Source organism: Pelodiscus sinensis, chromosome 7 (genome assembly GCF_052426305.1).
Source record: "Pelodiscus sinensis isolate ZL-2025 chromosome 7, ASM5242630v1, whole genome shotgun sequence".
In the NCBI taxonomy this organism is placed as follows: domain Eukaryota; kingdom Metazoa; phylum Chordata; order Testudines; family Trionychidae; genus Pelodiscus; species Pelodiscus sinensis.
The window spans coordinates 61,438,842-61,466,093 of record NC_143058.1 but is presented as its reverse complement, the minus strand read 5'-3'; the positions used below and the strand labels follow the sequence as shown (position 1 = coordinate 61,466,093).

The following is a 27,252-nucleotide window of genomic DNA, read 5'->3' as shown; positions in this document are numbered from 1 at the left end:
AGCAATCTTCAATTACCTGACAGGGGTTCCAAAGAGGTTGGAGAGAGGCTGTTCTCGGTGGTGGTAAATGGCAGCACAAGGAGCAATGGTCTCAAGTTGCAGTGGGGGACGTCTAGGTTGGATATTAGGAAAATTATTTGGGGTGGGAGGGGAGAACTGGAATGGGTTCCCTAAGGAGGTGGGTAGAATCTCCATCCTCGCAGATTTTTAAGCAAGTCTTGACAAAGCCCAGGCTGGAATGATTAAGTTGGGGTTGACACTGCTTTGAGCATCAAGTTGGACTAGAGGAGCTACTGAGGTCTCTTCCAACTCTGTGAGTCTATGAACAAGAGATCTCACTATCTAAATAGACAAGAAGGGGGAGACAGAGGCACAGAGTTAAAGTTATACATTCAAGGTCACATGGCAGGTCAGTGACCAGCTGAAATAGATTTGGGTTCTCCTGTTCAATGCGGTGGATCACGTTCCTTTATCCCCACTTCAAGTCAGAAATTGACTTTGCTTTTATAACTTTCTAGCTTAGCAGCAAGCAAGGCCATAAGAATAATGTGTAAGTCATTGGAGCTCCAGAAATGACCTTTTAGAAAAGTTTATTTTTAAGGAGGAGGGGAAACATTTATGTAATAAATCTGATCTTGCTCGCAAATATGGTTTTGAAATTGATTGATAAATGCTATGATTTTCCTTGAAGAGTTTTATAAATGTACTGACTGCACGGTGGGGAAATTGATCAAAAGTGTTCCTTATCTTGAGTGCTAAATTGATTTCCTTTGTGCATGTTCTGTTTAAAATTATTTATTAAAAAATAATCTTTGGCTAGAGAATATTAACTCATGTCAATGAATAATTTGAGAAATGTGTTTTATAACAGGATATTTATTGCTTACCCTTTAGTTAATATCTATTTTCTTTTCATTTATTTTTAGTGTGTGTGGCATAGCACAGGAGGAAAGGTAACATTGAATAGAACTCTGTTCTGCACAGTCGCCTGTAACTTTGTATTATGAACACCTTGACAGAGGTGGATGGATTAGTGTATTTTCTGTAAAATCCAGGTAGGTAATGGTTTTGGATTCATGGAACCCGATTCTGCCCTAACAGGTGTAATTGCATGGAAAAACCTAGAAAACTGACTAAAGAAGTAGAGTTCTGGATTGATTCTGTGATCAGGAAAGTGATACAGGTCTAGTCTGGCACCCTTGGGACTTGACCAATGCCAAATCAGAGAATTTGCCAAACAAATATCGTCAATATCTTCTAGCAGCATTGCGAACATTTACACTGCTTATGGGGCTCTTAGAAGACATTTGGGGGTAAATTAGAGCTAAATAACAGCACAGAACACTGAGAGCTAGGACTGGTGGCTGTTAAACTTTATGGGATTGCGGGAAACTTGGCCACACCCATGATAAAAGGACATCCAGCTAACTAAAATCATGCCAGCCCACAGATGTTGCTGGACAGAGTGTGCCGGACTAGAAAGGTTCAACCTATACCAGAAAAGAAATGTATTTCCATCTGAAGATCACAGCTATGCAGTAGAAACAGGTGGTTTTTAAAAAAAATCTCAGTGGTTGTTAAGTGGAGCAAGAAGACTTTAGAGGGGAGAGAATTGGAAGTAGAGAGGGTTAAACCTGGAATGACTGTGATTTTTCTGAAACAGGATGTTAGCTTTACGTCTAGGCATCTCCTGAATCCACCTTCACTACTGCTAACGTGGAAGGATTCTAAGTTCTTCCACAGTACTATTTCATTGATTCCAAGGCCAGAAGGGACAACTGTGATAGTCTAATCTGACATCTTCAATAACACAGGCCAGAATACTTCCCCAAAATGATTCCTACAGCAGATGCTTTGGAAAAAAACATCTGATCTTGATCTAAAAATGTCCTATGTTGGAGAATTCACCACAAGACTTAATAAATTATTCCACTGGTCAATTACCTCCCCTGTAAAAAAAAATTTACATTTGCAATCAGAATTTGTCTAGCATCAGTTTCTACTCTCTGGATCACATTATTCCTGTCTCTTCTAGATTGAAAAACTCATGATTAAATATTAGAGACTTCTATCTTACACACTGTAATCAAGTCCTCTCTTAACCTTTTCTTTGCGCCGCTAAATAGATTTAGCTCTTCGAGTCTGTCACTTCAAGACAGATTTTCTAATTTAAGCATTTTTGTGGCTCTTGACTGAACCGTCTCCAATTTGTCAGCACCCTTCTTGAAATATGGACCCCAAAACTAGACACAATTTTCCAGCAGCTCCACATCTTTGCACCAGTGCCAAACAGATGTAAAATAACCTAACTGAGGTTCCCCTGTTTCTCCACCATGGGATCACATTAGCTCTTTCAGCCACTGAAGAACATTGGGAGCTCATGTTTAGCCCTCCATAGCTTTTTCAGAGTCAATGCTTCCCAGGATAAACTCGCCCATCCTCCATTCTTTGCACCAGTGGGTCCAAAATTGACACATCTCTATTTTTTATAATTCGTCCAAGCTGTTGATATTATAGAGTCACAAAAACATACAACCGTAGTGCCTACAGCCCTTCTTCATCTGAGGAGTCCTGTTGATTTCACGGGGAAAGCCTCATGTGAATAGGCGTGGTTGGATTGAGGCTCACATTAACAGGCAAACAGAATTTTGCCACAGTATCTATTTTCCTGGGATAAAATACACAAACTGAAACGTCAATAATTATGAAAGTACAAAACTGAATGGCGAATGACAGCAAATCAATTGGAGGGGGAAGAGTAAGTTGCTAGAATTTGAACCTTCTTCCTAAAAGTTACACTCCTCATATATATTAATAACGTAGGTAACTTTACTTAATATCATCTTACCCCATGGTCTGATGCATGGTTAGGATTCCAAAGTGCACAGTAAGGGTATGTCTACACTGCAAGCTTATTTTGGAGAAAGCTATTCCAGAAGATAATTTCCGGAATAGCTTATTTCAAAATAGAGTGTCCACGCTACAGGGAAGACTAAAAATTAGTCCGAGGCAGGCTCCCCTAATGTGGATGCACTATCTCATCCACATCAGAGCCCCAGGGGAAGAATAGCTTAGAATGTCCCTGAGGAGGAGCTATTTCAACATAGCAGCAGTGGAGCATCCACACACACCCTCTTCCAAAAGAGCTTATTTGGAAGAGACGTTATTCCTCATGGAATGAGGTTTACCAACGTTGGAAAAAACCCTCCGTTAATTCAATTTTCTTTTGAAATAATGCAATTGCTGTGTGGACGCTAGTATCGTTTTTCCAGAATAACAGCCATTATTCCGGAATAACGGTGCAGTGTAGACGCACCTTAAGTTGTACCTGTTTATGCTCTCCTGTGCTAAATTGAGCAGATAGTGTGTAGTGTCACTTAAATATCACATGGTGAGTTCCCGTTGCACCGTAGTAAGTGGGTGCAAGTGCAACTTACATGTAGGGCAAGTTGGAATAACATGTAAATTATACCAACTCAGACTTCTTTAGGTTCATGTTGGCTCACCTCTGAATTTAGCCCTGAATCATAATCCAGTTTACGGCATATGAGTATTGTAAAATCTTGAACAGAAATCAAGCAGATTGTTTTACATGGTTTCATCGAGCTCGCTGTGTTTCCAGAAAGATGGTGCTGTGATGTTTTTGTGTTTCCTCCGAGAGCCCACTAGGGGACAATGTCGCACTTTGCATTGTATCTCTCGCCAGCAATCGGAGTTGTTTCCATCTATAGGACATTAGCTCAGCAACGTATGTATCTGGTACTGTTCTTATAGTATTTCATGGCTGTAGTTTGTTTAGAGCAAAGATGCCAATATTGTATCTAAGGTCAACATTCAACAACACTTTCATAAGAATTTTGTTTTAATTTTTATTATGGGCATAGTGGGTAGAACAATCATCTCAGCAGAAAAAGCTGTTCAGCAGCACCCGCAGTGAAGCTTACATGTGAAAGCCGTTTTAGGAAATTTGTGTCTACAAGCTCCACAGTGTTTTTTACAGTGCAATTGAGAGGAATATATTCATTTAACAATTTAATGTGTTCTTTAAACTGTCAATCATGATGTGCACATACTCTATTAGGCTATGTCTACATGGCAGCGTTATTTCTGAATAACTGACATTATTCTGAAATAACATAGTCCATGCCTACACAGCCAGGCATTATTTTGACATAATGTGGAAATAATGTCGAGCTGGAGGATTTCTTACTCCAACTCCTGTAACCCTCATTTTACGAGGAGTAAGGGAAGTCCGAGGAAGAGCCATTGTCGGCAGACCGAATACTAGGCTAGATGGACCTTTGGTCTGACCCAGTATGGGCAGTCTTATGTTCTAAGAGTGTTCTTCTTTCAACTTCCTGCTATGTAGACAGCACCAAAAACCAAACCAAGCTATTTCAGCATCAGCTACAGAACTGATGTAGCTCAAGTTGCGTAGCTTAGTTCACCTTTAGCCCTGCTGTGTAGACGTGCCCATAGAGACATGGACTATACAAAGCTACATCCTGGATGCCTGCAATTTAGCAATACAGACAGTCCTCATCGCTGGGCATCCTCATAGATTGTCACAGTACCATCAACGTCTGGCTCAGTATATTTTAAACTTGAAACAAGTGCTCCTTGAGCCAATAAAAATGCTACTTTAATTAGACTTACTGGCTACAGCACCTTAAAATAAATGTTTTATGGTCCCAAGAAGTAGTCCTGTGGCACCTTATAGACTAACAAAAATATATAGGGTTATGAGCTTTCATGGATAAAACCACTTGGTTTTCCCCATGATACTATATATATACTATATATATTATATACTATACATGTATGTTAGTCTCCAAGGTGCCTCAGGACTACTCGTTTTTAAAGTTACAGACAACACAGCTACCTCTCTGAGCTGTTTTATAATCTATTATTTAGTTATAGCATAAGCAGCATGTCTGTGTCATAAAGCTACATTAGCTTTAATATTAGATGGTCAAAAATTATAATCTTCCCCTTTTTCTTTGTTTCCCTTTTGTTTCCTTGCCCTCGAAACTTTCAGCCATTGCAGAGGCCTCATCTGAACGATGCTGAGTTGCTCTCAATTTCTACTGAAGGCTGTGGGGCAGACGGATCTGATTTTCATCCTCATGAGTCCAGAGCAGCTCTACTTATTAAAAAAAATAATTGTTCCAGATCAAGAAGGATGCAAATGGAGTCAAAATCTGACAACACTGGGATCAGGTACTGAAGAAGAGCAAATGAGCTATGCATGCATTTGTAATGTAAACGGGATGAAATCTTGAGAACATTGTTCGGAACCTCACAGGCTACGTTTTCAATGCCTCCCGTGCAGTATTTGGCACGGACCTTTAGGGCCAGGGAGGGGAAGGAAGGATAAGATTTTTGACTACTACTAGAATTCTCAGATAGTTGCAATTAGTGAGCATATGTTACGCAGATAGGGTGTCGCCTTCCAAGGTACAATGGGGTAGTTAGCCCCCAACTTTTTGTCAGTGCCGTGAAAGGATAGAGGATATAGTGGATCCTGTCACAATTTGAGCCTCTGAGTCAAGGGAGTCCAGGAAATATTTTATACCTGAAGCTTATGTTGCTATAAGCTACCCCCTCTAGAAAGTTTAAGGTCAACAGAATGAATTAACAAAGCATGATGATAATTGTCCTGAATTCTTACATTCTTCTGTGTTAACCTTGTGAATTTGGACCAAATTCTGCTTCTCTTTATGCAACTCTTTAGTTGACTAAACCCATCAAGAGCCGTACCCTTCCCCTCTTTCTAGCTCCCATTCTGCATTCCTATTCTTCTGAAACCATCATCCTTTTGTGACAATTCAGAAGCAAAAAAGCAGTGGTCTAGCAAAATGTAGCATCTTAAGCAGTACCCTAGAGCAGGTGCCGTTAATTAATGTCTTCTGCCAGGTGTTACTAATGTACTCCGAAAGGTATATATGTACATTCCAGTCTTGCCCAAAGCAAGCCTCTTGCTCCTGTAAGACATCTCAAGATTGAGCTGCTATCAGGAGTAATGAGGGCTTCTTTGCTCCTCCCTTTCGGAAGCCTCAGAAGGCTTCTTAGAAAGAATAGTGATAGAAATGTAGCCATGTTAGCCTGGTGCAGCTGAAACAAAAAGCAGGACTATGTAGCACTTTAAAGACTAACAAGATGGTTTATTAGGTGATGAGCTTTTGTGGGCCAGACCCACTTCCTCAGATTTGTTCTGAGGATGTGGGTCTGGCCCACGAAAGCTCATCTCCCAATAAACCATCTTGTTAGTCTTTAAAGTGCTACATAGTCCTGTTTCTTAGAAAGAAGTCCCTTCTAGAAACCGTTTGGATTTTGCAGGAGTATGATTTGCTCACAGATGGTGGTTTATTTTCCATGCAATGTTCTGTGGAGCTAAAGTGAGTCTTAGGATGCGTCTACACAGCAGGGCTTAACTTGAAAATAAGCTACGCAACTTGAGCTATGTCAAATGCGTAGCTTATTTTGAAATAGTTTATTTTTAAATTGGGAGCATCTGCACAGCAGTTATTCGAAACAGAGCTCTCTTCCTCCGACTTCCCTAACTCCTCGTACAATGAAGGTTACAGGAGTTTGGAGTAAGAAGTCCTTGACAGTATTTCAACATTATTTCAAAATAACTGCCTGTTGTGTAGATGCGGACTAAGTTATTTTGAAATAAAGTTGGTGTGTAGATGTACCCTTAGTCTGGTATGATGCTCAGTAATCCCGTTCATAAGCAAAGTGGTCTGCCTTGTTCTTCTGTACTGAGCAACATGGACCTTGTCAACAAAGCAATCCAATTCTTTTCTCTTCAGTGCAACTCCAGGAAAACTGAGACCCCAGAGGAAAAATTGCTTTCAACTCAGGGCAATTTGCTCAGTGTTACTGAAGAAATGGAGTGTCAGGATAAAATGTTTAATGTTCTCTGGGTGATTGGTGATATTTGACTGTTACAGGTCTATCTCAGCTGCGTCACTTAATAAATCTTCAAATTTGGAAATGCAGAATTAATGTCACATCTGTCAATAATTAATTAGCAATACATTCATAAAAGAAAAGCTACCGAAACAGATCTTGAAGTCTAGGTTTACGAATGGAGGAATCTGATGTACTGGTGCCGTGAAACTGTTGAAATGTTAACAAATCAGAATGTATTGATTAACGCAATTTACTGAGACTAGTTATTTCTGAAATTCTTGCCTTTTATCAGATGCACATTTGCTCACAGAGTAAAACCCATGACAACAGAAAACAAATACTAGTATTTTCATTTTGAACCCAGCAACCAGTCCTTGTGTTTGAAGAACGCACATTATTCTGTCAGTAAAGTTGTATAAAATCAGATTACATGCAAATGAATTAGCAAGGTTAGTTTTTCACAGCCCAAGAAATGATATGATCCACATAATTGTATGGGCTTTTAGTTAGAGGGAAACACCATTCAGCTGTGTCTTGTGGTTAGCTGTAAATATGAATTTTAAAAAAGAATTCAAGCTGACTATTAACAAATTGGCATAATGTTGACGGAAGTGGTTTTCTGTGTAGTGGGAGGCATAATCTAGTTAATGTCACAGAGCAGAACAGATGATGCAACACTGAAATTTACATCTGCTTTATACAAAGTGGCAGCAGAGATTCCCAGAGAAATTACAAACCTCATGTTTCATTTTTGTGTGAGGTTTTTAATGAAAAAGCATAAAAAAATTGATCAACAGTTAGGCTGGGGAAAGAAAGCCAAGCAAACTGATAAAGAACCTGGCATGAAGATAAGGACGGAGTTCCACAATTCCAGTATCTAAGAAGTGTGCATGTTAGGTTTGGGGGCTTTTCCATCAAAGCGATTGAGGTCTTAGTTGTATTTTTCTCAAAGCACATAAATATTTCTGTTGGAAACCAGGGAACATTTCACTTTCCATAAAAGCTCCACAATGATCCTGATAAGAAGAAAAAAATAATAATGTCAAGCCAAGGTATTTCCAGCACAGTCATTTTCAACAATCCACTGAGTCTGTACATCTAAACAGCCTTCTCTCTCTCCCTTTAGTTCAGATTAAATTGTTTGTTGGAAGAATTTTTGTGCATTATTAAAAAATGAAAAGAAACTGTAGCCCTTTATTTTAAAGATGGCTGCAATAAAAATTTAGATTATTCAAATTTATCAAGTGTATTGTATAAGGCAGTAACTACAGCTATTTCTTTTTAATACTGAGAGATATTCACTGGATTTTGCATCTCGTTTACAGTCATAAATAAGCCAGCCTATTTACAAAACATTGCTACAGGGAGCAAAAATGTTACATAAAAATAAAACTTGATCCATCCAATGAAGGGAAATGTAATGAAAAATTTTAACAGAGTAAATACCAGCCTAACATAAATAGTTTCAAACGAGAGAGGTTTTAAATTTTTGCCCTTATAAAAATACAGACTATATACATTTCATAAATCCTATTGTGCAAATACAAACATGGCACTATGTCTGAGTACCATAGTTTTCTCTAAGGACCTACTCTTGTTCTTTCATTCGTTTTCAATGAGCGTAGCTGGTGATTTCTAAATAGATGTTATTATATGTGGGCGTTAGTATTCATCTAGCAAGCACATGCACATACATGCTTGAAGGGGCCCGAATCTAGCTAAGGACTTAAGTGCCTGCTTAACTCTAAGAATTTGAACAGTTTCTACTGACACGTCCATTGGGAGTTTTGCAGTGACTTTCAGAGACCAGGCCTTCACTCACTGACTTCCGAGTTAGGCATGTGCTGAACTCCTTTGCTGGATTGAGACCCGAACTGGTAAGTGTGACTGACATAGATTTAAGTGCATATTTTGTTGTGTTGAGTTGACGGAAATCACTTCAGACATTTCCAAGGCTACCGCCTGTAGGAATATTATGAAAAATAGCTGGAAACACGTTGGTCAGATACACGGCTGCACTCTGGCTGTTTTGCAATGATCCAAAGGCATAGGCATGGGAAGTTGAAATGCAGGGGGTGCTGTAACACACCTTCCCCTCACCTGTGGCCACCAACTTTGCCAGCCCTGGGTCCCAGCCTCCAGGCCGTCCCCCGCAGGGCCCTGCTGTGCCTCTGGGGTCCCCCCTTAGCCCCACTGGCCATCCACTGGCCTTGAGGGCTCTGCCAGCCCTCAGGGTCCCATCACCCATCAGGCCCGCCCCTCATGGACTCGGCAGCCCACTGGCCCAGGAGTCCGGGCCACCAGCTCTGGGAGCTCCATGACCACCTGGTATCTTGTCACCAGCCTGGGACTCAGCTACTGGCCTTGGCCTGGGGCTCAGCAGTTGCCCCCCAGCTGTGGCTCCAGTCTGGGGGCAGTGAGGGGTCAGAGTTGCCAACTCTCCCAGAGTTGCCAACTCTCCCAGAGTTGCCACAAATAGTGCCCATTGGGTCCGGTCTAGGAGAGTTGGCAACCATAGGAAGTGCACAAAACAGGTATAAGGGAGGGAGGATGTCTCTGTACCCCCCCCATCCTAAAAATTGCCCCACTGCCACTGTCTGGTGCTAACCCACAACCTTCAACTGACAAAACCATGAGCGAGTTGGACAAATTATCCTGAGCAAGTAGTTCCTTGCTCTATGCCCCTCCTTCCAGTAGCCTGCATCTGACAGGGAAAAAAACCCTGAGGATGGAAGCATTGGAGAGGGGTTTTTGTTAATATCAAGTAAAAAAAAAAAAAAAAAAGCTGACCCATCCATGTCTTGTGTCAGGTGCCTTCGTTCTATGACTTGGTTTCCAGCATCTCAGAGAGAGGTAAATTGTGACCAGCACACACAAAAGATTTCTAAAACTTACCTTTGGGAGTTTGGAAATCACTTCTTCCCATGTCATAAATTTCCTATTTCAAGCCTTATGGGGTTGTAAGACATCAATCTCATAAACCCCACAGACGCGAGGAATTTTTTTTGCGTCTCTGAACACTACAATTATGTGGGATGGGAGCACATGCAAGAGGGAGGAAGGAAACACTTGGCAGTTCATATTTTAAAGATGTACATTTTAAGTTCCGATTGTTAAACTTGGGAGGCTGACTGAGGGGCAGAGTGCAGGTGTAATTGTCAAACTTTAAAATTAATGCAATTTTCACATTATTAGTATTATATAACCATCACAAAAATATGTTGCTCCTCTCAGAAAACACATTAACAGGCACACACACCTGTGTCGTGAAGAGCTCGATGCCTGTTCAGTTTATCACGTCGGCATTACCATGATACCGACAGTATGATCACATATTTTATATGCTGGTGCACAGCAGTATTACTTGCATTTCATGAGTTGAGGACTGCTTCATTTCTCATGAATAGCAAAGTTATAAGTGATTTATATGGCCAGTAAAGCCTCCGCAGTACCACATACTATCTGACATTTGTTTTTATTAAAAGGGGCGATTGTGCCAAAGAGTTTAAACCTCTTAGAACTTTGAAAATAAAGTTGGTACAATTTTTCATTGTCTCTGCTTGTTAAGTTAAATTGCCTTACCATACATTCAAGGTTCCTGGCATGGCAGAGCAAGAAAAATGAGAACAAATGGATTTTTAAAGCACAAAAAATAGCAAACTAGCTTTTCTGTGAATTGGGATATTTTGAAATTAAGGTTAGCTGTCTAACCACCTATCGGAGGGGAATATACATTTTAATGGGACAATTCTCAAGATTCTCTAGTGAGATAGCACGGATGTTTGTAGCTGAAATGTTTGCTGACCTTAAAATATAACTGGAAGGGAGTGAACATTGTAAATTCTGTGTAACTGCAAGGGAAAAGGGGTGGATGCGTAGTAATTCCAGAGTTATGGGCAAGGGAATACTTTTGTGGCATGTTTTATTTTATATCTAATTGCATATATAATATTGTGGCCACTAGAAAGCAACTCAAATGTTTGGGCATTCAGTAGTAGTCACAACACCGAGTAGTGGGCAAGGGAAGAGGAATGGAATTCATCACATGGTTTTGCCTTTGAGGATCTGGTTACCGATATGCTGAGAAAGGGCCTGATGTTGCAAACACAAGTTGTTCAGTATAATGGAAGCACCCAAGTGAGCAGGGTCTAAGTATAGGCTATACCTACAGTGCAACACTATTTTGAAATAACTAGCGGTATTCCAAAATAACCTAGTCTGCGTCTACGCAGCTGGCATTTGAAATAGTGTTCATGATACCATCTACATGTTTTGTTAGTCTTTAAAATTCCGCTAGACTATTTGTTGTTTGTCAAAATACTGTCACGCTGGAGGACTTCTCGTTCCAACTCCTGTAACCCTCATTGTACAAGGAGTAAGGGAAGTCGGAGGAAGACTGCTCTATTTCAAAACCAGTGCTGTATAAATACTCCCTATTTCGAAATAAGCTATGCAATTGATGTAGCTCAATTTGGGTAGCTTATTTTGAGTTGAGCCCACCAGTGTAGATGCACCCTATATGATGGGAACTTTGGAGGATCTGAACCAAATGTGTTTTTCACGTGGGTATAGCTTTATAAATGGATTGTGAGTCTGGCAAGCCTACTGTCAGAGGCACTTTTAGACCCGAGAGTAGTGTAAGAAAGCCTTCATGTTAACAAGTACTGGGCAAAAAGGTGTCTCCATCTGTGGATCCCTTCTGGAGTGGGGCGTGAAAGAACACTCACTCGGCAGCAGGATGAACATCTGTTATCCTGTGGAAGTCCATCTGTTGGTTGGGAGAAAATAAGGCTGGAGGACCTTGGAGCCATTACATCTCCAGCAACTCAATAGTTTGAGTTTACAGTGCTGTGTCCCATTACTAAATCGAAGTGAGGTTCTGAGGTAGCCTGTGGAATCTGGGAAGTCGCTGGGAGAATGACTTTTGCCAGTTCTGTGCGCTCGATAGCCTGCTGCAAGCTAAGGGAAGGATTGTGAGCAGCAGAATGGAGACAAGAAACTTTGTGGGATGCCTCTGGCTTTTGGTAGCTCTGTGGGCTGACAGGTGGGGGGAAAGGGCCACATCGGAATGAAGCCAATGAGACCCTCATTTAATCCGAAGTAAGGTCAAAACAGGGAGCTCAGTTTTCACTCAGGCAAACATCCAGTGAAGTCCGTGGTAATGAAGGAATTAGAATGGATCTTGTATGTGTGTGTGTGTGTGTGTTTGGATACTGAAAACTATATCTGTTTTTTAATAACTGGCTCAAAGTCAAAGAGATGTTAAAAGGGAAGAAAAAATAATGAAAAATTAATGATTTTCCCAAGTTCTTTTGTCTAAATTCACAATGTCACCAATTTATTTGCTGAAATTTCAGCATTAGTAGAACAAATTACTATCTCTGGTCATAACTTGCCAGGCCATTATGCCCTCCTAAGCCTTCTTAATTTCTGTTTGTTTTTCTGTTAGCAGTCTACTGCCTGCCTGTACTTCATTTGTGATGGATTTTCTTTACTCTGCTGCCTTTATTCTGCCATAATTATTTCTCATCCAAATTTAGTTCCAATTTCACCACTGTTAGTACAGGAGGCCCCCAGCTTGCAACTGCCTGAGTTCTGACACCCCCACACTTACAACCATTTTTTTAAGTGCGGAAAAGGCTGGACACCTCTGACTTACATCCTCAGCCTGCATTTACAATAGCGCACGGCATCTACCGTAAATGTGGGATCAGGTTACAACACCCCTGATTTGTGACGCTTCCTCTGGAAGTCACAAGTTGGGGGCCTCCTGTAATGGGAATTAGGAGGATTGGAGGACCTATTTCTTAATTTCCTTCTGCAGCACTTTATGATACCGGGAAAGTCTCAGAGAAGGATGAGGAAAACCTTGAGGAAGGATGATTAAGAATGTGAAGGGATTTGCATTGTTTAGACTTAAGAGCTCATAATTATGTAGTTATGCCTTACATCCAGAAAGAAGCCTGTTGGCTGACTCTTTAGATGGCATAAATGAAGTGAAGTCAATGGATCTACACTGAATAAGACAGCAGTCAATCTGGAGTGAAATTGTCTCTTTCCATATTTCTCATGTATCAAATATGCAGCTCAATAATACTTGGCTTTCTAGATAGTAGGATTATAGTAACTTTTGAGTCAAACTGCTTTCCCCTGATTTATTATTTCACCTAGCCTAACTGACAGAGTTATTCCTGTATTATATGACTGGAGTTGTGTTTAATGCCAGACCATATGATATCTCCTTCTTCAATATCTGACACACATTTTGTTGAAAAAAACTCTATTAGATACAATACAGTAGCTTGCTAGAGAATCAGAGGTAATTTGGAGCCCTTCTATACAAGTAACCCCCATTTGAGTCTACGCGGCTCTGTGAAGGTGAGTAGGGGGAAGTAGAGAGAGGCCTCTAATTATTAAATGAAGATAAGGATTACAACAATAAAGGGCCTGTTAGAACTGTCATCCCCTCCTCTTTCCTTCTGGCTGTGGTTACACAGGTAAAATGATTAATTTCTAAAGGCCATACGGTGTGGTCGCTCTGCACACAGAACTCCTATCGATATCAGTGGGAATGCCGAAGAAAGGCACACAGTGAATTAATGGCCAAAGGGTCGGAGTATTGATTACACCTCATGCTTAAGGCAGAGAAGTAGAATTCATGTGTATGGTAGATATTATTTCCCAGTGGTACGTCTGCTTAAAACAGTCCCTGGAATTTCTAAGTATATACTCCAACACAGGCGCTGCTAGAATGCAGGGGCCTTGTGACAAACTCAAGAGTATGACCTGTTGTTGGTCTAACTCTGCCACCTAACACTATAGTTCTAGAAAACCACCCAATACACCATAAGGAAAAATGTGACTTGGAAAGCATGTGTTGCTCATTAAAATTAAAATAATAAATATTCATTTTCCCCTGAAATAATGCCACCCTCACCTCAAAACATGCATCATCTGCCACTTTAAAACAATAGGTTCAAAATTTAAAATGTAAGGCAACCGTGTAGGTATGTGATACATAGAGATGCCCATAAATCCAGGAGTGTACTGGCCCCATTCTAACTTCCACACAAACAGTCAATAGGAATTTTACCATTGACTTCACAGGCCTGTTCTATACTAGAGCAGGCAGGTAGGCTTAAGTACGCCATCCAGCTATGCAACATATGTAGCTGAAATCGACTTATATTTAGCCGGGCCGCCGCAGCCAGTGCACTGCAGGAGGCCGACAAGAGCACATGCTCCCTTCAGCTTCCCTTTCTCCTCAGAGACTGAAGAGTACCAGACACCGGTGGGGGCTGCTCTCAGCATTTGATTTGGGGGTAGACACTAGACCTGCTAAATCAAATGCTAGAAGATTGACCTCTGGAGGGTCGATCTTCTCTGTAGTGTAGATAAGCCCACAGTGAGCAGGAACAAGCCAAAATTTTCTACTTACCTTTTTGTGCTCTAGTGCTGGATGGACTATGGCAGTACACTTTTATGAGAATGAAGTGTGGGTGTTGTGGGGAGGCGGAGGGGACTGCATATTTATTTTGGCCAATAATAGGCATGGCCTAGATACAAAGCAGCAGCAAAAAATCTTGGGTCACTTCCCATGGATGGCTCTGCTATTAACACCTGAATTCATTCACAGTTGTGCATGTTTATGCCAACTTTCCAAGTTTGTGATTTTACTACGTGTAAGCAGAATTTGGTCCAAAATGTAACACTGTTAGATAATCACCGCGTACAGCATCTTTACTAGATTTGCAACTATTTACAGAATTCAGAGTTGACGTGACCATTTACGAGTGTCTGAACAAAATGGTGTCTAAATGGACTGTGAAATAAGCTTTCCACTCATGTAAATAAACACAATAGAGACAACACGCCACCCATTGGCCAGCTCTAAAAACAATTCAGCACATCACTGGGACAGAAGAGAATAAAGCAGCAGCTTTGGATATAATGACGGAGGAAGTGAAAGAGCAGGCTTGTGATTTTTGTGAGCTGATTGCTAGATCATGGGCCTTTTTGTGGCATGATCTGGGCCAAGAGTGATTCAACTCAGGAAATTGTTGGATCTGCCCAAAGACGTTGGAAAATATTAGAGTAATATAGGCCTGTCAAGACTGTTCCCACTCTGGCACTTTGAGTGAAGATACCCTTTGAGGGAACCCTCAAAATACTTTAAAATATCCTGCCACTAACGACTTCTGCTTAAAAATTTCCCAAGGTCACAGATTCTCTGACTTTGGGTGGTACGGCTGTCACCACCCAAATGCAAAACCCCCAGGAAGATACATTGTGGAATTTCTTTCTGTGGGGTACTATAACAGGTTCAGTCCTGTGTGCGAGTGCCCCTTGGTGGCTGAAGGGGTCTTGCAGTATTTAACTCTCCTGTCTGTGGGTGAATCAAAAGGCCAGTCCTGGCTGAGGTTCAGACCTCTTCTTTTACCACCTTGCTCAGGTATGGTTTGCGGGGGGGCAGGGACCCTATACGTACCAGTTACCTGTCCAGTTTCAAAGTCAGTAGTTGTGATCACATCCCTGGGCCACTTCCCTGGGATGCCTTTTTCATCCAGCCCTTCTCTAGGGCTTTGTTGCTAAATTCCTCTTGTCTGGGGTTCCACAGAGTTGCTGCTGGCTAGCCTTTAGCTGAAGGACCTAGCGCCACTCAGTTCTGAGAGCCCAGCTCCCTCTCGGAGCTGTCCACGGTTCTGGTGTTCCCCAAACAGCTCAGAAGTCTACCTGGGTTGAGCTCCAGGAAGGAACTGATTGAGTTAGCTAGCAGTTCCTTATATAGCAGCCTGCTGTACCCTGACTGGCAGCAGTGAAGGCTGCCCCTTACCCTGCTCCGAGGACCTCTCCACTGCACCTGCTGCTGGCCAGGGTGCTGAAAGGCCTCCAGTGGGGAGGTCGGGCTTTGTTCACCCCACCACAGGTACCCTCATGCTCTTTAACCCTCCCTCTGAAGAGAGCTTGAAAACAAACTGTAATTTCTTACTAGATGACCTTTCAGTCTCAGGCACATACACCCAGCACCTTCCACCTTCTAGGACACAGGAATCAGATTGTAGTCCTAAAAAGTTGATTTTATTTACGAAACATAGAAGGTGCAATTGGTAAATATTACTTGGATGCTAGGTGTTACAGAACAACTGGAAAAAGGCAAGATTAAAACACAGAGAATTGCTACCCTGGGATTCAGTTTAAAAGTTACAGTGGGGGGCGGGGAGGGAGAAGTACTTGGACTCAGCACAAAAGAGTTCAACAACCCCCAAAATAAAGAAGATAAGCTGATCACATCTTACTAAATATTCCCTGTTCTACATACATCTCTGCTGTTCCAAGGGTTAGTCCTTCTCTGGTATGCTGGAAATTCCATGCCTTGTTCCTGGCTTAACTCATCGCTCCCAGCTCTTGCTCTGATCACACATAGACTCATGTTGCCTGTCTACACTGGCCTCTTGCGCAAGAATACTGTAGTGTTCTTGCACAAGAACTCGCAGCCAGTGTAGACAGGCAGCAAGTTTTTGCACAAAAGTGACTGCTTTTGCGCAAAATCTTGCCAATGTAGACACAGCCTTGGTGTCTCAGAGATGACAGATTGTAGATTTGGAAGCCTAGAAAATGTAAAAGGCTAACCATTTGGGGTTATACGAAATTAAAATCAAACAAAGTTGGAACAGTGTTAAACTCCATTTCAGAGAGACATCCTTACTCATGAAAGACAGGCAAGGATTTACTTACTGTTACAAAGTCGCTTAAGTCCCATTGATGTCTTAAATGGTTTCCTGAATTTGGGATCCATTTTGCAGGAAATACAGGTTCTTAGCTTTGCTGTTTTATCAACTGGAACATATAAATAGCTTTACTGCGTCTAACCATTGATCTATCTAGTTCAGAATCTTGTTTTCCAACAGAATGAACAGAAGAGGGCAGTTTATTGATTGATCCGTCCCCTGTCATCATCTGGTCCCAGATTCTTGTGTCAGAGATTTACGGATACCTAGAATAAGGGTTTGCATCCCTGACTATTGTGTCTTACAGCTACTGATAGACCTATCTTCCATGAAATTATCTAATTCTATTTTGAACCCAGTTATACTTTCTGTTTTCACAATATCCTCTGGCAATGAGTTCCACAGATAAATTTTGTGTTGTGTGAAGAATGTTGACTTCATTATGTTATATGAATATACAAATAGCCTTCCTTTTATACTTTCTCCCTACCGTTCATAACTGCAGACCTCTAGCATATCCCTGCACCTTTTGTCATCTTTTGACTTAGCTGAACAATCCCAGTCTTTTTAATCTCTCCCCTTTTATGCAACTTGTCCAATTCTAAAATATCTTTTTTGAGATTGTGTGTGTGTGTGTGTGTGTGTGTGTGTGTGTGTGTGTTTAGAACTGGAAGTTTCAACCTACAAACTTTTGAAGTGCCCAATTCATGATGTTTAAATAATGTTTTATCACACTCAAAAAGGACCAGTTTCTTTCAGGATAAAAATTCCATAACATGTTTCCTCATGCTCTGGTGACATTTTTGTTCCATCCAAACAAGAATTCAACAATAAACAGATGACTGTTTTATAAACAAAATACAATGGCCCTATTGTTTATCAGATCAATTGGCTCAAATGAATAGCTGACTTCACAACCCTCTTGTAGCTCCACTTCGCTCTACCACTTGTGTTATGATATCATCTTTTATGTCCTGTAAATAATGGCTGATACACTGCATCCATTGTAGATAAACAGAGAACATGGGACCAACCAAGGGCTCTTTTCTAGAGATTTAGGTGATGGGCATGCTCTTGATTCCACTATCTTCCTCCCCAGTCATCCATCACTTAGTTATCCATGTCAAAAGGGGAGAAAGATAAATATCTGCATTTCCTAAAGAGACCAGGAGCTCTCTGCTTTCCAGATCCCTTACTCGTGACACATGAAATGAGGCTTATTTTTCTGAAAGTACAGAGACAATCCACTAAAAATCAGGTCCTTTAAAGGAAACTGAAGTGTGGTCTCCAAAAATCACTAATCATTTTTTTTAAATACTAGGCCATGTATCTATCTGTCTCAGTTGGTAGGTATTAGCTAGGAGAGCCTTTTACATCTTGTAGGAGGTTTCATGTGCAGCATGCACCAGGGGAGGATATGCTGCCAAACTGTATATGCTCAGCAAACTAGCTTGAGTTTTAACATACAATTTTTGTGTCAGTCCATGTTACAGTTCTTTTCTAACCTGCTTTCACATGAAGATGCTTCCCTTCAACTTCTTGCTGCATGGAATATATTGCTTGATAACTAGCACTTCTCTCTCAGCGAGGATTACAAGGGGAGTGTCTGTTTTTGCAGCTGACACATGCTTTCTTTGTCAAGTGGCATAGGATTCCACTGTACAAGGCACAAGTTTTCTCCCTCAACAATTTGCCATTGTGATTTATGCATCCTTCTCCAGGCCTGTGATCAAGCAAGAACCCTGAGCATCATAGCTTGTTGTACATTAACCAGCGTGGGCCATTTCTTTCTGTACTTAGAAATGGCATAGAGACTAGAATATACAAAATGACCATTTACACAGACAGTATCTAATGCCTCTGAACTAGATAGATTACAAAATGCCTTGCTAGGTCAGAAACTGTCTTTTTGTTCTCTGTTTGTAAAGCAGCCAGCACAAAAGGTTCCGGGGTCAGACTAGGATTCCTAGCCACTGTAGTAACATAGCTAAACTTGTGCACACTAATTCATAAACTGAATTCAATGTAAATTCAACCTGGTTTAAAAATCTTACACTCACCACTAACTGGCTTCCATTAAACACACACACATACACACACACACACACACACACACCTCCAACATGTTTTTGGATATACAAATGTCAGGCTTTTGAACACACAGAGTTGGGCATACAAAATTAGGAGCTTGATTTAGAGCAGTGTTTCTTAAACTTTTTAAGACCAAGGAACACCAAACAATAATTTTTTTTGAGGAATTTTGTTGAGGGGAGGGAAAAAAACAGGGTCGGGGGAAAGTTATTGAGGGTGAAAAAAAGATTGCCTGCCCCTTTAAGGATGGCCATTTTGAACTCAGTTGTTCTCCGTGGCACACCACTGATTGCCTTGCGGCATACCGGTGTGCCACGGAACATAGTTTAAGAAACACTGATTTAGAAGCTTCTCTGGAAAATCTGGTCTTATGTATATATGTCTCACTTCTCACACCCAAACCCTCCTAGTCCACTGAAATGCAACAGCTGGTAGTGAAATATATCGTGAGTTCATAAGCAACCAAAACTGCTGGGCTATGTCTACACAGCAGCCTTATTTCAGAATAATGTCAGTCTTTCCAAAATAACACCGGGAGCATCTACACAGCAAGCCTGTTATTTCAAAATAAATTTGAAATTATGGGCTTCTTATGCCGATGCCTGTAACCCTCATTGTATGAGGTATAGGGTAAATCGGGGGAAGAATGCTGCGTAGACCTCGTCAAAAGTTGAAATAAGCTATTTCGACTTAAGCCACTCAATTAGCATAGCTCAAGTTGCAGAGCTTATTTTGAGTTTAGCCCTGCTGTGTAGACATACCCTGACAGAACAGTTGTAAAGAACATGAACAATGCTTTAACAAATTGAAATCGCAGGGGCAATTTAATATTGAAGGTAATTACTCAAATAAGCATTTGGCGAGAACATCAGGATTAGCTCGTGTTTTCTTTAAACGATGTTCTTTAATTAGATCAAATTTACCGGGACTGGTTTCAGTGTTGACTGACAGACAGCACTTCTCTTAGCACAAGAGTAACCTATCATGGGACCGATATATCAACAATGGCAATAGCCAATTGCGAAAAAGTAAGTTTCCCATGGAGGATCTGTACTTGGGAGGCAGGGACGAAAGCAAAAGTGATATGATGCAAATACAGGGCCAGACGTACTAACTGGGTATTGGTAGGCAAAAGATTTTCCAAGAGAAGTGACAGAAGAGTACAAGCTGTATGCAATTCCTTCTCCAGAGTAGTAGCTGAACAGGGGCTTGGCTACCCTATTTGGATACAGAGCATCAGTGGAGATTCTATCCCGAGGTCCAGTTGGCTTTCAATCTGCCCTTCATGGCAGAACACTATAAGGGTTCTAAAGCTTCAGAGGGGTATGTAAGCTAGTTCGTGGCTACATCTAGACTGCACTGTTAAATTGGAAAAAGATATACAATTTGTGGCACGCAAATTGCATATCTTTTTTTCAATTTACTTTCAAAACAGGCTCTTCCGAAATTTGGCACATCTACGTGGCACCAAATTGTGAAAGAAAGTGCTCTGTCAAGCCATCTCTTATTCCTCGTAGAATGAGGTTTACAGGGTTGGTGAAAAAGCGTGTCCGTTCTTTCGAAAATGTTTAGTGTGCCAACCAGGTAACATCTTTATTTATACCTTTGCGATGGGTCCCAAACCTGGTCTGAAAAACTAAGAGTTTTGAAAGAAACAAAGGGGTTTGAAAGAAATGGCCCTGGAAACAGGGTTACATGTTTTGTAGTTGGTTAGCAAGAGGCTACTATTTTCAGTCTTTCCTATGTCTTCCACTGCATTCATCACCCGATGTGAGAGCCTACAGGGAAACTCCTTGGTGCAGTATTATTATTGCTGTGCTTAGGATTCTCAGTGAAAGTGGCTAGATTTTGTTTTGCTGTTCCCACTGGAATGGCCCAAATGCATCAGATTAACGGTCCGTCTAGTTCAGTGTTCTCTCTGACTGACTGAGACCAGTAACAGCTGCTTCAGAGGAACATGCAAAACTCCTCGCAGTAAACATTTGTGGGCTAACGTGATCACTGGGAAAACAGTAGTGAGAGTCAGAAGAGGTTTATTCCCTTTCTAAATTTTTGCCTCTGAAATGTGACAGTTTAACCATATAAATATCTGATCCAGCTTCTGAGTCCTGACAAAATGTTGGCCTCAGGTATCTGGCGGGAGTGAGTTCCATAGGGTAAGGGTTACTAAAGTATAACATGGTTTTGTTTACCTTTATCATCTTGTTGCCTTTTTGTCTCCTCTCTTAACAGCGCCAATGTTCTCAGTTTCTCTTGGCGTCTCTCCCTGCCCACGGTCATTTTCATCACATGTTTCCAGACACCTGTGTCCTTTTTGAAATATAGTGACAAAACTGCACATGATATTCCTGGTGAAGAGGAACTGTGGACATCTGCAATGACAGAACATTGTCCATATTCTCCATCCCTCTTCCGCCAAGCCTTTTGTTTGGCACCGCAGCCTGCTAGTTCAGTCATGGGAGCTGCAGCCCCTCAACAAATCAAACTGTTGCTTCAAAGAATTAAAATATGGATTTAGGAGTCTGTCAATTTTTTTTATAAAATTACTTTTAGTCTTGGAAGTCATTTGTGATCCTCCTTAATTCAACCTTCCAACAAAAATATTACTTAAATGTCATGTCTTGGACAATTAGCAAAAGCTCCAGCTGTACAGCGTGAAAGAAATACTTGAAAAACTCTTTCAGATTAGCTGGAGTAGGAGAATTGTCTGATGGACTGAAAGTTATCTTAAGGCTTATAAATAAAAGGTAATGTCTAACAGCAATGATTCAAGCGGGGGGAGAGGGCGAGCAGTATGCAGTGTGGTATTGCAGGGTGCTTTGTTCGGTCTGGTTTTAATTAACATTTTATTAATGATTTGGAAACAAGGGTAAACTGTGTTAATTAAATCTGAGGATGCAACGAAATTGGTAGGTGCTGAAAGCCCAAGTGAAACATGGAAAGTAAATAACAAAGGGGAAAAGTGCAGGCTAATAATTCTATAGGGAAAGACTATGAAGTACAGAAATTTTTTCAAAGGGAGGAATTTGGAAAGTAGGAAGACGAAAGAAAGCTAGCGATGATGGCAGATAGCAAACTACAAACAGTCTAGTAGTGCAAATTGGTGGCAAGAAAAGCCAAAGTAGCTTTGGGCTTCAAAAACAGTTTTATTCCAATCTGGTGCAATTTTAAATGGCTCTGGCAATAAGACTTCTACCACTTACCACAAAAATCTGTTCCTCATGTTTGTTCTAAATCACACCACTAAGAAATCTTTTCTGGACTTTACCCTTACTTTTTTTTCTTTCTTTGCCTATCACCACCCTGATAGCATTCTACCACACTGGGAGGAGAGGGGAGAAGGGCTTTTCACTACCAGACCTTACCCCCCAAACTCTAGCAGGGACACACCCCACGCCCTGGTCCAGTTTCATAGTAGCAGAGGCCATGCAGTCGTAGCAGTGAAAGTCATTAACCCTTTAGCGATTTTGAACTCGAGACTGGATGCCTTTCTAAGATCCACTCTAGGAATTATTTGGGGGGATGTTCTGTGGCCTGTGTTAGCTGAACATAATGGTCCCTTCTGGACAGGTGCACTGACAGGGAGGGGGACAAAGGGATAGCTGCCCTGGGCCCTTGTGATTCAGAGGGGCCTGGGATTCCTGCTTACCGCTGCTGCTACTGTGGCAGCAGCAACAGCCAGACCCATGGGCCCTTCAAATCACGGCCAGTGTGCTACACTCCAGGTGGCTCTCATGGCTAGCATGGGGGGAGGGGTTAAAGGTCATTCCAGGCTGGCTGCCCCTAGCCCCGCCCCTTCCACCTGAGGCCCCGCCCCCTTTAGAAGCCCCGAGGGCCCCCCCCCCACACACACACCTTGCTTAGGCTTCCACAGAGGCTCTCGGCACCCCTGTTTCTGGCCTTTGAATTTATGCTTTCTTCTGAGCTAAAATCCCCTGCTTTAAGGTGGCTGAACCGAAGATAGTTTCTTGCATGCCTGGGGCTGAACATTCAGCCCAGTTCATCTGCATGTTCTCATCCAGAACTTCAGCTGAAAGACATGCACCAAACTGAGCAAGTAGGCCTCAAACAGCTATAGGTTTATCAACAATTTAAATATCAGCATAGAAAGTACGCTTATTAAGTTTGCAGATTATACCAAGCTGGGAGAGGTTGAGACTGCCATGGAGGGTAGGGTCGTAATTCAAAATGACCTGTATAAATTTGAGAAACGGTCTGAGGTAAACAGGATGAAATTTTAAAAAGACAAATGCAAAGTGCTCCACTTAGGAAGGAACAATCAGTTTCTCACAGACAGAATGGGAAGCGACTGTCTAGGAAGGAGTACGGCAGACTGGGATCTAGGGCTTATATGAGTCAGCGGTGTGATGCTGTTGCAAAAAAGGCAAACATGATTCTGGGATGTATTAACAGGTGTGTTGTGAGCAAGACACGAGAAGTCATTCTTCCGCTCTACTCTGCTCTGGTTAGGCCTCAGTAAGAGTATTGTGTCCAGTTCTGGGCACCGCATTTGAAGAAGGATGTGGAGAAATTGGAGAGGGTCCAGAGAGGAGCAACAAGAATGATTAAAGGTCTAGAGAACATGAGCTATGAAGGAAGGCTGAAAGAATTGGGTTTGTTTAGTTTAGAAAAGAGAAGACTGAGGAGGGACATGATAGCCATTTTCAGGTATCTAAAAGGGTGTCATAAGGAGGAAGAAGAAAACTTGTTCATCTTGGCCTCTGAGCATAGAACAAGAAGCAACGGGCTTAAATTGTAGCAAGGAAGGTTTAGGTTGGACATTAGGGAAAGGTTCCTAACTGTCAGGGTGGTCAAACACTGGAATATATTGCCCAGGGAGGTTGTGGAATATCCATCTTTGGAGATAGTTAAGAGTAGGTTAGATAAACGTCTATCAGGGATGGTCTAGACAGTATTTGGTCCTGCAGTGAGGGCAGGGGACTGGACTCGATGACCTCTCAAGGCTCCTTCTAGTCCTAGTATTCTATGATTCTATGGTTGGCCAAACAACAACAAAGGGCCTGGTCCAAAAATCCACTGAAAAGAGTCTTTCCACTGATGTCAGTGAGCTTTGGATCAAACCCTACTGGAATACACAAAAAATCAGCGACAATATCTGAAACACTGCCGAAAATGTTACATGCCGTGGTCTTCAGGCGGGATAAGTAAGAGTAATTAGATGGAATTACAGAAAGGAAAAATTAAGGGTCAATATCAGAAAACATTTCTCAAAGGCTTTGGTTGGATCAGGCACGTGGAACAGATTTCTGTGGTAAAGAGTGGGAGACCTATTGTCCAGGCCGTTTACAATTGCACACAGATTAAAATGCTGAGGGAACACCCAGCATTATAAGCGAAATGAGGCAGATGATGTAATCAGTCTTTCCCAGTACTAAATTATACTAAAGAAGGTGACTATCCTGTTCATATATAAAATATATGGCTGCAAAAATTAATCCAGCTTTTGGTCTTGTGTGTACCTGAAGTGAAGATGAAGGAAAGAAAGAGAAAAGCCAGATTCAACTGAAATTGCTACATCTTAGTAGGGAGAGGACACATGTCAAAACAGAAAGAGAGCTGTGAGGAATACTGATCAGTGAGAAAGACCCCTAGCAGCCACTGGATGCCACTGCTGGTCACTATGCAGTCACGTCAAGAAAACTTTATGGTAAAAGAATTTTAGGATAGCAAAGACAAAATTTTCCATTTCTGCCATTTAGATTATTAATATTTGAAACTAATTTTGTCAGGAGCTAAATCTCTACTGAGTCTTGCAGGAGCAGAAACTTAATCAAGGGTAAATTATTGTTTATAATTTTACTTTTACTAAGCAGTCTATAAAAATCTAACTCTACTTTTCCTGCTTGGTAACTGTATCTGACAGTTTCCATTAACCATCAACTAAAATTGCAGACTCAGACCAAACAAGGTGTTATAGCCGCAAGCTATTAGAAGGCCCCCTTTGTCCTAACAAAGACCCTGGGGTGAGAATATTTTGCATGAACGGACGCTAGAATAACATTAGAGTTTCTCAGCTCTGCATTGCAGTCTGTATGGAGTGAACAGTCCTGTTTTATACACGGCACAGATCAATCTAAAATTTCCCAACTGGGTGCCTTTGGAAGTAATACCGCTAATATTCTATGGTGAGAGACCAGACAAGGTTCAAATAAAGAGGTGGTGTAATAAATAAACATGAGGGCAGTGTGGGAACAGCAATAATTGCTTTCCATGACAAGATTTGCATAGCAAACATTTCTGATTAATGTACAGCCAATGTTATGTAAGAAGGAACCTTCCATATCGTCCCCAAATCTGCACCTTCCAGTCTTGAAGTTGCTGCACCTTCCACCAGCAAAATTAGTCATTGTTTACTCAAAGGCAGATAGAGCTAAATTATCTATTTAAACATTTGAAAGAGTTTATTCTTGCAGCCTCCTTTTGGTTTCATTTATGTAACTGAAAGTGGGAATTATGCATTTTACAGAGCTTGCAGAGAGAGACGATTAGCATTTCAGTTAATTCAGTTGTTAAGGAAATGGGCTAACTTTTGGCCTCTTCTCTAGTAAAATTCAATGAGCTACATTCTCTTGAAAATTGCAAGCAAGAAGATAAAGACATTGCATGTCGTGTTTGTTACCTTTTAAGAAAATCCACTGCACAAAAGGTTTCCTGGCTAAGTTGTCAGACTGTTTTACAGTCTCTGAATACAAAGCTCCTCCCATTCCCCTTCTTTCTGCTGGTTGGTATAACTGCTACTTTGCCACCACTGACGTATGCACAGGGCAGTGAAATGAAGCACTAAGTACAATGAAACTGCATTCTTTATAGTCTGTTTTCTGCAACGTTCTGTTAATTCTTTTCAACTAAAACTTTTGTGCTTTCGAAAAAGAACTGTAATCCCACTTGAAATCTGGCTTTGACTTTGAGATATTAAAGAAAAGAGAGTCTGAAACTTGTTTGGAAAAGAGGCAATAAAAATTGGCATCAGTTGGGATGGGAGGAGGTGACTTGAGTTTATTTTAAATGAATTCCTGTGTGAAAAATGTTCTGTTTAAGTGACAACATTTTGCAGCAGTGATGCGCTTATAGAAGCATAAATGTGAGTTGCTGCTCTCTCTTAAATCAAAAATAATGTTTGGAGGCAACAATTAATACTTTTGGGCTGATAGTGATAGGTTATCCCTGATCTTCACTAAAAAATTGATATTGAACTAGGATTGTCAACCCACCGGAGTTATCCTGGAGTCACCAGGCTTAAAGATGAATCTTTAATTAAAGATGAAACCTCCAGGAATACAGCCAACCAATGACATCCCTATGTGGGGCAGAAGACACTCTGCTACAGATACCATATCACCTCACCCTTACATAGCTCTTTTCATCTTAAGAGCTTAAGGTACTTTACAAAGGAAGTCAATATGGTTATCCCCATTTTACAGATGGGAAACTGAGGTGACTTAGCCAGGGTCATTCAGCAAGCTAGAGGCAAAGACAGGACTGAACCCAGGTTTCAGGAGACCTAATCTGATGCCCCTATCCAGTGGCAATTAAATGTATTCTAAAATGATCATTTAGAAATGTCAAATAAAGACATCTGAAGGGAATACCCTCTCCCATTCTCCCTAGCTGTGTCAAGACCCAACTCACCTCCCAGTGCCTTCAATACAGTCTGTATCAAGTGCGAAGGGAATAATTAATGGTCACCAGTCGACATCTCAAACATTTGGTAAGACACAGACATTCCTTTTATCCTCTCACCATCAAACTGCCTTGTAGGCCGTGGCACAACCCATGCCCATATTAAACCAGCCTTGGCCAAGCTTGGATGAAACTGGGGGAGCTCACAACCAAAATTAAGAAGAAGCATGCATGGTGCTAGTGATGCTCTCCCATCTCAGAAATGTCCCTACCAACAGTCATGATCACCAAGGGTTGTGAAATAAGTACATAGAGCTACTAAAAAGTTAAACCCTCAAAACTCAAATGGTTGTAAATAAGCTCTGACTGGCAAATTTATGCTAACCATCCACACAAACCAAAGGTCTTCAGTTAATATTTGGGCATAAGCAATAAAAAGTAGAGCACGAAAAAAGCCCTTAGGTGCCAAAGCATAATTGATTAAAACTTGTTACCTAAAGGTATTGGACAATGGGATAGGTTTTATTAAATTAAAAAAATAGTTTAGCCTATATAATGTAAATATAAACAAGGCTCTTTAAAAATGAACTCCGAACTGCACTGCGAAAACAAACCTCCAGATGACATACCTCCTGCATGAGTGTGACATGGAAGGGTGGCTGAACTCCAGACAAGTAAATCCCAAATGGCCATTGAGTAAAATTCATTTGTATATTGGGAGTGGTAAGCAGAATAGTGTTGGTTGGCAAATGTATTCTGTCAGTTGCTAGTAAACAGATGTTTAGAGCAGTGACTCTCAACCAGAGGTGCATGTTCCCTTGGGGACATGCAGAGGTCTTCCAGATAGCACATCACCTCATCTACATATTTGCCT

At 41.2% G+C, this 27,252-nt stretch overlaps 1 long non-coding RNA gene across 1 annotated transcript; it reads left to right on the top strand.

Annotated features, from left to right (window-relative positions):
- The first annotated feature begins 930 nt into the window (after window positions 1-930).
- On the top strand, window positions 931-26,073 carry LOC112546481 (uncharacterized). Its single transcript, XR_003090182.3, has 3 exons — window positions 931-1,055; window positions 5,039-5,220; window positions 20,970-26,073. It is a non-coding gene; the product is annotated as an uncharacterized LOC112546481 (long non-coding RNA).
- Window positions 26,074-27,252: the final 1,179 nt, after the last annotated feature.